Genomic DNA, 13,454 nt, shown 5'->3' with positions numbered 1-13,454 from the left:
AACTGGAGTACAGCATTTCGGTGGGCAGAAGTTGTAAGCTTTCACTGAAAATGGTGCTTTTATTCCCACTTTTTCTTTGTGGGAAAGAGTATGCCTAATACAGTAGGACTCTGTTATGGAACCAAATTATTGATCAAGGCTACAGGCCTAATCTGTTTATTATGAAAATGTATATTGAAGGCAGTAGGCCTGAAGTATTCACTGTTGAAAGCATATGTTAAAGACAAATAAGCATTTAAGGGTGGATTGTTATTGAATAGGTTACAGCCTGAAGATAGCTGTTTTGGTTTCTTGAGAGCACTCCAATTACTGTAGTAGCCAAGAGTTTTGGTGAACTCCTCTAACAAACCTGTCTGTGTTTGTAAATACACTGACAGACTTTAAGTGGGATGAAAAAACTGGGGTGTCAAGATGTGCTGCTCTGCGAGGCATGCTATATTCTCTGTGAGGTTTGAACACGCCAACTTAACTAACAAACATTGGTAAAACCAATAGCTCTAGCTAAACACTTATAAAGCCCCAAAGGCGAGACCTATTGGCTTTGCCAATTGTCAGCTAAGAGCAGTGCTGTCAAGCCAGACCCAACATGACTGCTTTGTATATGTAATGAATGGATGAGATAAATACATTTAAATGTGTGATGAGAAAGATGGCGTTTCAGGTGTAAAATATTCCCTTAGGCAGGGGAACGGATACAGCCAAACACCGTAAGATGAGGCGAAACACTCCAGGGGCGGATTTCAGATGTGATCCCCAATGGTTGAATCACAAACCCCAGCGGAAGGATACTAAACCGCCTTTACAGATAAAACCTAAAAAGAGGAAATATGTTTTACTAATGAAATCTGATGTTCTAAATTTTCAAAAAAAGAACGGAAGAGTCAGGATAAACAGGTTCAACTTACTCAAAGCATATGCATCAAAATGTTATCTTGCCAATTCAAAATGCCAAGAAAATACCTGGTGAGTTTCGGAACCACCAAGAGACAAGTAAACCGCCTCAATACAAAAGTAAAAGAAACAATGGGAGTAAAGTAACAAGCATTTACAATGCAATGGTCTCGGCAGCATTAAAGGTAGAGCTATTGGCATTGCTCATTATGTATTTTTTTTTAAATCATAAATAAATGGCATTGTCATTTACATTGCCAATAGCTTCATCACGTACATATGCGAGACCTATTGCATTAGCACCCACACACACAGTAAGCAGTAGAGTGAGAAGTCGATCGTGAGTAGGAGAGAGTTATTAGTAAAGAGTATTAGAGAGCGCAACAGAGCTGTGTGAATAATAACAGCTGTGAGCCCGTGCCTGAGGTGCATCATCAGAGCTGTGTGAATAATAACTGTGTCAGCCCCGTGCCTAAGGTGCATCATCAGAGTTGTGTGAATAATAACAGTTGTGAGCACCTGCCTGAGGTGCATTATCAGAGCTGTGTGAATAACTGCGGCAGCCCCGTGCCCGAGGTGCATCATCAGAGCTGTGTGAATAACTGCGTCGGCCCCGTGCCCGAGGTGCATCATCAGAGCTGTGTGTATAACTGCATCGGCCCCGTGCCCGAGGTGCATCATCAAAGCTGTGTGAATAATAACTGCGTCGGCCCCATGCCTGAGGTGCATCATCAGAGCTGTGTGAATAACTGCGTCGGCCCCGTGCCCGAGGTGCATCAGCAGAGCTGTGTGAATAGCTGCGTCGGCCCCGTGCCCGAGGTGCATCATCAGAGCTGTGAGAATAACTGCGTCAGCCCCGTGCCCGAGGTGCATCATTAGAGCTGTGTGAATAACTGCGTCAGCCCAGTGCCCGAGGTGCATCATCAAAGCTGTGTGAATAATAACTGCGTGGCTTAGAGTGAAGTGGCATAAAGTCCAGTGGTGCAGGGTAGATTGCCACAGAGGGCAGTGGCGTAGTGTGCATTGGTTTTGAGTAAAGTGGTGTAGGGTGCAGAACAGTTTAAACTGGCATGGAGTATTGCAGAGTGTAATGCCGTAGAGTGGCACAGAGTTGAGTGGTTCATAGTACAGTACAGTGCCATAGAGTGCTGTGGAGTAGACATCAGTGGCATAGAGTAGAGTGGTAGAGAGAGCAGTGGCGTAGAGTACAGAGGTGAACAGTAGAATAGAGTGGAGTAGAGTGCAGTGACATAGAGTGCTGTGGAGTAGACATCAGTGGCATAGAGTAGAGTGGTAGAGAGAGCAGTGGCGTAGAGTACAGAGGTGAACAGTAGAATAGAGTAGCGTACAGTGCAGTGACATAGAACGTAGTAGTGCAGATGGCGTAGCGTGCGGTGGTGCACAGTAGAGTGGCAGAGTGACACCCCCTCCCCCCACCCCTCCCTGAATAAATGCATTTCTGGTAAATAGTTGGGTACCGGTGCATTAAGTCGGGACTGTGATGTGTCAGATTTCACCAGGACTTTTTCCACACACACACAGACACAGACAAAAACGCACACACGGTCTCCCTCTCTGTTCTGAAAGTCTTCATAAATGTCGGTTATTTTACAACACATTGTGTTTCTCTCACTTGCCACCTCTGTCAATCCGCATCCGCCCCCCTCTCCGCTGCCCCTTCAACATATTTTAACATCATATGGCAGCGTGATGGTTGGAAATATGAATCCCCCCCCCCCGCCCCATCTCATGACCGAGCTACGCCCCTGCTGTAACGCATTAAACCCCCTCAATGATGTGCATTGCACACCAGCTGTTTTAAATCCTCACATGTAATACCGAAAAAACACGGAAAAAGAATGAACACAACTCGGGCCCGTCAGTGACAAGGGCTTGGAATAGATACAGGAAGAAAGTGGAGAGCTTGGAGATCAGATCTGGAAGACAGTTTCAGAAGCGACCGGTGAGGAGACAAGTGAAGAGAAGATATAAGAAGGCCTGAAAGGAAGACACAAAACACGAAGAGGCGGCAGGGGTCACAGGCCTCGGGAAGAGATGAAAGAGAGGAATGAAAGAGTGAGCTGAGGAGGCTGAAACGAGCAAATCCCAGGACACACCCCCAGGACACACCCATTGCACACTCCCCAGGACACACCCACGGCACACCCCCAGGACACACCCATTGCACACTCCCCAGGACACACCCCCCAGGACACACCCACGGCACACCCCCAGGACACACCCATTGCACACTCCCCAGGACACACCCACGGCACACCCCCAGGACACACCCATTGCACACTCCCCAGGACACACCCCCCAGGACACACCCACGGCACACCCCCAGGACACACCCATTGCACACTCCCCAGGACACACTCACTGCACCTACAGGACACACCCACTGATCACCCCCCAGGACACCCCCCCCAGGACACACCCATTGCACACCCCTAGGAGACACCCACTGCGCACCCACAGGACACACCCACTGCACCCCCAGGACACACCCAGGAAACCCCCAGGACACACCCACAGGACACCCCCAGAACACACCCACTGCACATCCCCAGGACACACCCACTGCACACACCCCAGGACACACCCACTGCACACCCCCAGGACACACCTCCAGCACACACCCTCAGGACACACCCCCAGCACACACCCTCAGGACACACCCCCAGGACACAACCACTGCACCCCAGAACACACCCACTGCACACCCCCAGGACACACCAGCTGCACCCCCAGGACACACCTGCTGCACACACCAAGGACACACCCACTGATCACCCCCCAGGACACACCCACTGCACACCCCTAGGAGACACCCACTGCACACCCCTAGGAGACACCCACTGCACACCCCTAGGAGACACCCACTGCACCCCCAGGACACACCCACTGCACCCCCAGGACACACCCACTGCACCCCCAGGACACCCACAGGAAACCCCCAGGACACACCCACAGGACACCCCCAGGACACACCCACTGCACACCCCCAGGACACACCCACTGCACACACCCCAGGACACACCCACTGCACACCCCCAGGACACACCTCCAGCACACACCCTCAGGACACACCCCCAGGACACAACCACTGCACCCCAGAACACACCCACTGCACACCCCCAGGACACACCAGCAACAGACGACATTCGAACTCTACTGGACAATGGAGACACAGTCGCCCTCATCCTCCTTGACCTCTCCGCAGCCTTCGACACAGTCTGCCATAGCACCCTATTACAACGCCTCAGAAACATCGAAATCCAAGGAAAAGCTCTGGAATGGATCACCTCATTCCTCACCGGAAGAACTCAGAGAGTCCGCCTTCCACCAGTCAGAGGCCACTGAAGTCATTTGCGGCGTACCACAAGGATCTTCACTCAGCCCCACCCTCTTCAACGTATACATGAGCCCCCTCGCGACCATCGCACGCCAACACAACCTCAACATCATCTCCTACGCTGATGACACTCAACTGATCCTCTCACTAACCAAAGACCCGAACACCGCCAAAACCAACCTACATGAAGGAATGAAAGAAGTAGCCGAGAGGATGAAGCACAGCCGTCTGAAACTGAACTCAGACAAAACAGAAGTCCTTATCTTAGGTACCTCTCCCTCAGCCTGGGATGACTCCTGGTGGCCAGAGGCCCTTGGAAAAGCGCCCATCCCGACGGACCACGCACGGAACCTGGGCGTCATCCTAGACTCCTCACTCTCGATGAACAGACAAGTCAACGCCGTCTCATCATCTTGCTTCAACATTCTTCGCATGCTCAAAAAAACATTTCGCTGGATCCCCACCGAAACTAGAATAACGGTCACCCACGCACTGGTCACGAGCCGCCTGGACTACGGTAACACCCTATACGCCGGTACAACCGCAAAACTTCAGAAAAAACTCCAACGCATCCAGAACGCATCAGCCAGACTCATACTAGACATCCCGCGTAAAGACCACATCTCTAGCCACCTGAAAAACCTCCACTGGCTCCCCATCAATAAGAGGATAACATTCCGCCTCCTAACCCACGCACACAAAGCACTTTACGAACTTGGACCTGAATGCCTCAACACACGACTTTCCTTTTACACCCCCTCCCGCCAACTACGCTCCTCCAACCAAGCCCTGGCTGTTGTACCTCGCATCAACAAGACCACCAGGGGAGGACGATCCTTCTCCTACCTGGCAGCCAAAACCTGGAATTCACTTCCCACTCACCTTCGCCTCACTCAGAACCACCTAGCATTCAGAAAGCAACTTAAAACTTGGATATTCGACAAGTAATTCCCCACCCTTCCCCAAGCGCCTTGAGACCCTCTGGGTATGTAGCGCGCTATATAAATTATTTGACTTGACTTGACTGACTGCTGCACACACCAAGGACACACCCACTGATCACCCCCCAGGACACACCCACTGCACACCCCTAGGAGACACCCACTGCGCACCCACAGGACACACCCACTGCACCCCCAGGACACAACCACTGCACCCCCAGGACACACCCACTGCACCCCCAGGACACCCACAGGACACCCCCAGAACACACCCACTGCACACCCCCAGGACACACCCACTGCACACACCCCAGGACACACCCCAGGACACACCCACTGCACACACCCCAGGACACACCCACTGCACACACCCCAGGACACACCCCCAGCACACACCCTCAGGACACACCCTCAGGACACACACCCAGCACACACCCTCAGGACACACACCCAGGACACAACCACTGCACCCCAGAACACACCCACTGCACAGCCCCAGGACACACCAGCAACAGACGACATTCGAACTCTACTGGACAATGGAGACACAGTCGCCCTCATCCTCCTTGACCTCTCCGCAGCCTTCGACACAGTCTGCCATAGCACCCTATTACAACGCCTCAGAAACATCGGAATCCAAGGAAAAGCTCTGGAATGGATCACCTCATTCCTCACCGGAAGAACTCAGAGAGTCCGCCTTCCACCATTCAAGTCAGAGGCCACTGAAGTCATTTGCGGCGTACCACAAGGATCTTCACTCAGCCCCACCCTCTTCAACGTATACATGAGCCCCCTCGCGACCATCGCACGCCAACACAACCTCAACATCATCTCCTACGCTGATGACACTCAACTGATTCTCTCACTCACCAAAGACCCGAACACCGCCAAAACCAACCTACATGAAGGAATGAAAGAAGTAGCCGAGTGGATGAAGCACAGCCGTCTGAAACTGAACTCAGACAAAACAGAAGTCCTTATCTTAGGTACCTCCCCCTCAGCCTGGGATGACTCCTGGTGGCCAGAGGCCCTTGGAAAAGCGCCCATCCCGACGGACCACGCACGGAACCTGGGCGTCATCCTAGACTCCTCACTCTCGATGAACAGAGAAGTCAACGCCGTCTCATCATCTTGCTTCAACATTCTTCGCATGCTCAAAAAAACATTTCGCTGGATCCCCACCGAAACTAGAATAACGGTCACCCACGCACTGGTCACGAGCCGCCTGGACTACGGTAACACCCTATACGCCGGTACAACCGCAAAACTTCAGAAAAAACTCCAACGCATCCAGAACGCATCAGCCAGACTCATACTAGACATCCCGCGTAAAGACCACATCTCTAGCCACCTGAAAAACCTCCACTGGCTCCCCATCAATAAGAGGATAACATTCCGCCTCCTAACCCACGCACACAAAGCACTTTACGAACTTGGACCCGAATGCCTCAACACACGACTTTCCTTCTACACCCCCTCCCGCCAACTACGCTCCTCCAACCAAGCCCTGGCTGTTGTACCTCGCATCAACAAGACCACCATGGGAGGACGATCCTTCTCCTACCCGGCAGCCAAAACCTGGAATTCACTTCCCACTCACCTTCGCCTCACTCAGAACCACCTAGCATTCAGAAAGCAACTTAAAACTTGGATATTCGACAAGTAATTCCCCACCCTACCCCAAGCGCCTTGAGACCCTCTGGGTATGTAGCGCGCTATATAAATTATTTGACTTGACTTGACTGACTGCTGCACACACCAAGGAAACACCCACTGATCACCCCCCAGGACACACCCACTGCACACCCCTAGGAGACACCCACTGCGCACCCACAGGACACACCCACTGCACCCCCAGGACACACCCACAGGAAACCCCCAGGACACACCCACAGGACACCCCCAGAACACACCCACTGCACACCCCCAGGACACACCCACTGCACACACCCCAGGACACACCCACTGCACACACCCTCAGGACACACCCCCAGCACACACCCTCAGGACACACCCCCAGCACACACCCTCAGGACACACCCCCAGCACACACCCACTGCACACCCCCAGGACACACCCGCTTCACACACCCAGGACACACCTGCTTCACACACCCAGGACACACCTGCTGCACACACCCAGGACACACCTGCTGCACACACCCAGGACACACCTGCTGCACACACCCAGGACACACCCACTGCACACTCCCAGGACACACCCACTGCACACACCCTCAGGACACACCCCCAGCACACACCCTCAGGACACACCCCCAGCACACACCCTCAGGACACCCCCCCAGGACACACCCCCAGGACACAACCACTGCACCCCAGAACACACCCACTGCACACCCCCAGGACACACCAGCTGCACCCCCAGGACACACCTGCTGCACACACCAAGGACACACCCACTGATCACCCCCAGGACACACCCACTGCACACCCCTAGGAGACACCCACTGCGCACCCACAGGACACACCCACTGCACCCCCAGGACACACCCACTGCACATCCCCAGGACACACCCACTGCACACACCCCAGGACACACCCACTGCACACACCCCAGGACACACCCACTGCACACACCCCAGGACACACCCACTGCACACCCCCAGGACACACCTCCAGCACACACCCTCAGGACACACCCCCAGCACACACCCTCAGGACACACCCCCAGGACACAACCACTGCACCCCAGAACACACCCACTGCACAGCCTCAGGACACACCAGCTGCACCCCCAGGACACACCTGCTGCACACACCAAGGACACACCTGCTGCACACACCCAGGACACACCTGCTGCACACACCCAGGACACACCCACTGCACACCCCTAGGAGACCTCAGTACAGTGCCCCTCACACCCCTCAGTACAGTGTCCCTCACACCCCTCGGTACAGTGCCCCTCACACCCCCTCAGTACAGTGCCCCTCACACCCCCTCAGTACAGTGTGCCTCACACCCCCTCAGTACAGTGTCCCTCACACCCCTCAGTACAGTGTCCCTCACACCCCTCAGTACAGTGTCCCTCACACCCCCTCAGTACAGTGCCCCTCGGTACAGTGTCCCTCACACCCCCTCAGTACAGTGCCCCTCGGTACAGTGCCCCTCACACCCCCTCGGTACAGTGCGCCTCACACCCCCTCAGTACAGCCCCTCACACCCCCTCAGTACAGCCCCTCACACCCCCATCAGAACAGTGCCCCTCACACCCTCTCAGTACAGTGTCCCTCACACCCCTCAGTACAGTGTCCCTCACACCTCTCAGTACAGTGTCCCTCACACCCCCTCAGTACAGTGTCCCTCACACACCCTCAGTAGTGTCCCAACCCCTCAGTACAGTGTCCCTCACACCTCTCAGTACAGTGTCCCTCACAACCCCTCAGTACAGTGTCCCTCACAACCCCTCAGTACAGTGTCCCTCACACCTCTCAGTACAGTGTCCCTCACACCCCCTCAGTAGTGTCCCTCACACCCCCTAAGTACAGTGTCCCTCACACCCCTCAGGACAGTGCCCCTCACACCCCTCAGTACAGTGTCCCTCACACCCCCTCAGTACAGTGTCCCTCACACCTCTCAGTACAGTGTCCCTCACATCTCTCAGTACAGTGCCCCTCACACCCCTCAGTACAGAGCCCCTCACACCCCTCAGTACAGTGCCCCTCACACCCCTCAGTACAGTGCCCCTCACACCCCTCAGTACAGTGCCCCTCACACCCCTCAGTACAGTGCCCCTCACACCCCTCAGTACAGTGTCCCTCACACCCCCTCAGTACAGTGTCCCTCACAACCCCTCAGTACAGTGTCCCTCACACCTCTCAGTACAGTGTCCCTCACACCCCCTCAGTACAGTGTGTCCCTCACAACCCCTCAGTACAGTGTCCCTCACACCCCCTCAGTACAGTGTCCCTCACACCCCCTCAGTACAGTGTGTCCCTCACAACCCCTCAGTACAGTGTCCCTCACACCTCTCAGTACAGTGTCCCTCACACCCCCTCAGTACAGTGTGTCCCTCACAACCCCTCAGTACAGTGTCCCTCACACCCCCTCAGTACAGTGCCCCTCACACCCCCTCAGTACAGTGTGTCCCTCACAACCCCTCAGTACAGTGTCCCTCACACCTCTCAGTACAGTGTCCCTCACACCCCCTCAGTACAGTGTCCCTCACACCCCCTCAGTACAGTGTCCCTCACACCCCCTCAGTACAGTGTCCCTCACACCCCCTCAGTACAGTGTCCCAACCCCTCAGTACAGTGTCCCTCAGTACAGTGCCCCTCAACCCCCCTCAGTGCGCCTCACACCCCCTCAGTACAGCCCCTCACACCCCCTCAGTACAGCCCCTCACACCCCCATCAGAACAGTGCCCCGAACACCCCCTCAGTAAAGTGTCCCTAACACCCCCTCAGTAAAGTGTCCCTCACACCCCTCAGTACAGTGTCCCTCAAAACCCCTCAGTACAGTGTCCCTCACACCTCTCAGTACAGTGTCCCTCACACCCCCTCAGTACAGTGTGTCCCTCACATCCCCTCAGTACAGTGTGTCCCTCACAACCCCTCAGTACAGTGTCCCTCACACCTCTCAGTACAGTGTCCCTCACACCCCCTCAGTACAGTGTCCCTCACACCCCCTCAGTACAGTGTCCCTCACACCCCCTCAGTACAGTGTCCCTCACACACCCTCAGTACAGTGTCCCAACCCCTCAGTACAGTGTCCCTCAGTACAGTGCCCCTCAACCCCCCTCAGTGCGCCTCACACCCCCTCAGTACAGCCCCTCACACCCCCTCAGTACAGCCCCTCACACCCCCATCAGAACAGTGCCCCGAACACCCCCTCAGTAAAGTGTCCCTCACACCCCCTCAGTACAGTGTCCCTCACAACCCCTCAGTACAGTGTCCCTCACACCTCTCAGTACAGTGTCCCTCACACCCCCTCAGTACAGTGTGTCCCTCACAACCCCTCAGTACAGTGTCCCTCACACCCCCTCAGTACAGTGTCCCTCACACCCCCTCAGTACAGTGTGTCCCTCACAACCCCTCAGTACAGTGTCCCTCACACCTCTCAGTACAGTGTCCCTCACACCCCCTCAGTACAGTGTCCCTCACACCCCCTCAGTACAGTGTCCCTCACACCCCCTCAGTAGTGTCCCAACCCCTCAGTACAGTGCCCCTCAACCCCCCTCAGTGCGCCTCAAACCCCCTCAGTACAGCCCCTCACACCCCCTCAGTACAGCTCCTCACACCCCCATCCGAACAGTGCCCCAAACACCCCCTCAGTAAAGTGTCCCTCACACCCCCTCAGTAAAGTGTCCCTCACACCCCTCAGTACAGTGTCCCTCACAACCCCTCAGTAGTGTCCCTCACACCTCTCAGTACAGTGTCCCTCACACCCCCTCAGTACAGTGTGTCCCTCACATCCCCTCAGTACAGTGTGTCCCTCACAACCCCTCAGTACAGTGTCCCTCACACCTCTCAGTACAGTGTCCCTCACACCCCCTCAGTACAGTGTCCCTCACACCCCCTCAGTACAGTGTCCCTCACACCCCCTCAGTACAGTGTCCCTCACACCCCCTCAGTACAGTGTCCCTCACACCCCCTCAGTACAGTGTCCCAACCCCTCAGTACAGTGTCCCTCAGTACAGTGCCCCTCAACCCCCCTCAGCGCGCCTCACACCCCCTCAGTACAGCCCCTCACACCCCCTCAGTACAGCCCCTCACACCCCCATCAGAACAGTGCCCCGAACACCCCCTCAGTAAAGTGTCCCTCACACCCCCTCAGTACAGTGTCCCTCACAACCCCTCAGTACAGTGTCCCTCACACCCCCTCAGTACAGTGTGTCCCTCACAACCCCTCAGTACAGTGTGTCCCTCACACCCCCTCAGTACAGTGTGTCCCTCACACCCCCTCAGTACAGTGTCCCTCACACCCCCTCAGTACAGGGTGTCCCTCACAACCCCTCAGTACAGTGTCCCTCACACCTCTCAGTACAGTGTCCCTCACACCCCCTCAGTACAGTGTCCCTCACACCCCCTCAGTACAGTGTCCCAGCCCCTCAGTACAGTGTCCCTCAGTACAGTGCTCCTCAACCCCCCTCAGTGCGCCTCACACCCCCTCAGTACAGCCCCTCACACCCCCTCAGTACAGCCCCTCACACCCCCATCAGAACAGTGCCCCGAACACCCCTCAGTAAAGTGTCCCTCACACCCCCTCAGTACAGTGTCCCTCACACCCCCTCAGTACAGTGTCCCTCACACCCCCTCAGTACAGTGTCCCTCACAACCCCTCAGTACAGTGTCCCTCACACCTCTCAGTACAGTGTCCCTCACACCCCCTCAGTACAGTGTGTCCCTCACATCCCCTCAGTACAGTGTGTCCCTCACAACCCCTCAGTACAGTGTCCCTCACACCCCCTCAGTACAGTGTCCCTCACAACCCCTCAGTACAGTGTCCCTCACAACCCCTCAGTACAGTGTCCCTCACACCCCCTCAGTACAGTGTGTCCCTCACATCCCCTCAGTACAGTGTGTCCCTCACAACCCCTCAGTACAGTGTCCCTCACACCTCTCAGTACAGTGTCCCTCACACCCCCTCAGTACAGTGTCCCTCACACCCCCTCAGTACAGTGTCCCTCACACCCCCTCAGTAGTGTCCCTCACACCCCCTCAGTACAGTGCCCCTCAACCCCCCTCAGTGCGCCTCACACCCCCTCAGTACAGCCCCTCACACCCCCATCAGAACAGTGCCCCGAACACCCCCTCAGTAAAGTGTCCCTCACACCCCCTCAGTACAGTGTCCCTCACACCCCCTCAGTACAGTGTCCCTCACACCCCCTCAGTACAGTGTCCCAACCCCTCAGTACAGTGTCCCTCAGTACAGTGCCCCTCAACCCCCCTCAGTGCGCCTCACACCCACTCAGTACAGCCCCTCACACCCCCATCAGAACAGTGCCCCAAACACCCCCTCAGTAAAGTGTCCCTCACACCTCTCAGTACAGTGTCCCTCACACCCCCTCAGTACAGTGTCCCTCACACCCCTCAGTACAGTGTCCCTCACACCCCCTCAGTACAGTGTCCCTCACACCCCCTCAGAACAGTGTCCCTCACACCCCCTCAGTACAGTGTACCAACCCCTTAGTACAGTGCCCCTCAGTACAGTGTCCCTTAGTACAGTGCCCCTCAACCCCCTCAGTGCGCCTCACACCCCCTCAGTACAGCCCCTCACACCCCCATCAGAACAGTGCCCCTCACACCCCCTCAGTACAGTGTCCCTCACACCCCCTCAGTAAAGTGTCCCTCACACCCCCTCAGTACAGTGTCCCTCACACCTCTCAGTACAGTGTCCCTCACACCCCCTCAGTACAGTGTCCCTCACACCCCCTCAGTAAAGTGTCCCTCACACCCCCTCAGTACAGTGTCCCTCACACCCCTCAGTACAGTGTCCCTCACACCCCCTCAGAACAGTGTCCCTCACACCCCCTCAGTACAGTGTACCAACCCCTTAGTACAGTGCCCCTCAGTACAGTGTCCCTCAGTACAGTGCCCCTCAACCCCCTCAGTGCGCCTCACACCCCCTCAGTACAGCCCCTCACACCCCCTCAGTACAGTGTCCCTCACACCCCCTCAGTAAAGTGTCCCTCACACCCCCTCACACCCGTGTCAGTGCCCCCCCTCCTGGGGTGTCAGTGCCCCCCCCCCCCCGGGTGTCAGTGCTCCCCCCCCCCCCCGGGTGTCAGTGCCCCCCCCCCGGGTGTCAGTGCCCCCGTGTCAGTGCCCCCCCTTTGTCAGTGTGTCAGTGCCCCCCCTCCTGGGGTGTCAGTGCCCCCCTCACTCCCAGTGCTCAGGCCCCGCCCCCCCTGGCAGTCACAGGCCTCGGCTCCCCCGGGCTCACCTCAGGCGGTTCTCCGGCCCCGCAGGCGCTGCTCCCCGGCCCCCGCCGCCCCCCGGTGCCGCTCGCTCCTCCCGCCGCGGCCGCCGCTCTCCATTGTGCGCCGCCGCCGGAGCCCCGACTGCCAGCAGGCCCGGGGCGTGGCGAGGAGGGGCGGGGCCAAGGGAGGGCGGGCGCTGTGGAGTGGGCGGGGTCAAGAGGCACGGAAAATCAATGAGAGAGGCGGAGACTGGAGAGAGGGCGGGGTAAAGGGGCATGGAAAACCAATCAGAGGAGGGGCCTCGGGAGGAAGGGCGGAGTCACGAAGAATGGATACTTGTGGGAGAGGTAGGGCCAGCAGGGGCGGGGTCGGGGACATGGAGCACC

At 56.4% G+C, this 13,454-nt stretch overlaps 1 protein-coding gene across 2 annotated transcripts in view; it reads right to left on the bottom strand.

Annotated features, from left to right (window-relative positions):
* LOC147725702 (rho-related BTB domain-containing protein 2-like) overlaps positions 1–13,225 on the bottom strand; it is a 595,476-nt gene extending 582,251 nt beyond the window's left edge. Inside the window, exon 1 of one of the 2 annotated variants that reach the window (XR_015309799.1) lies at positions 13,092–13,218. The gene's annotated coding sequence lies outside the window, so the exon portion shown is untranslated. Of the gene's footprint in view, positions 1–13,091 lie in introns of both variants that reach the window. The other variant, XM_086964380.1, reaches the window with a different exon arrangement.
* Positions 13,226–13,454: the final 229 nt, after the last annotated feature.

Source organism: Lissotriton vulgaris, chromosome 3_2 (assembly GCF_964263255.1).
Source record: "Lissotriton vulgaris chromosome 3_2, aLisVul1.2, whole genome shotgun sequence".
NCBI classification, from domain to species: domain Eukaryota; kingdom Metazoa; phylum Chordata; class Amphibia; order Caudata; family Salamandridae; genus Lissotriton; species Lissotriton vulgaris.
The sequence above is the reverse complement of the archived record's forward strand: the minus strand, read 5'-3'. Positions and strand labels throughout refer to the sequence as shown.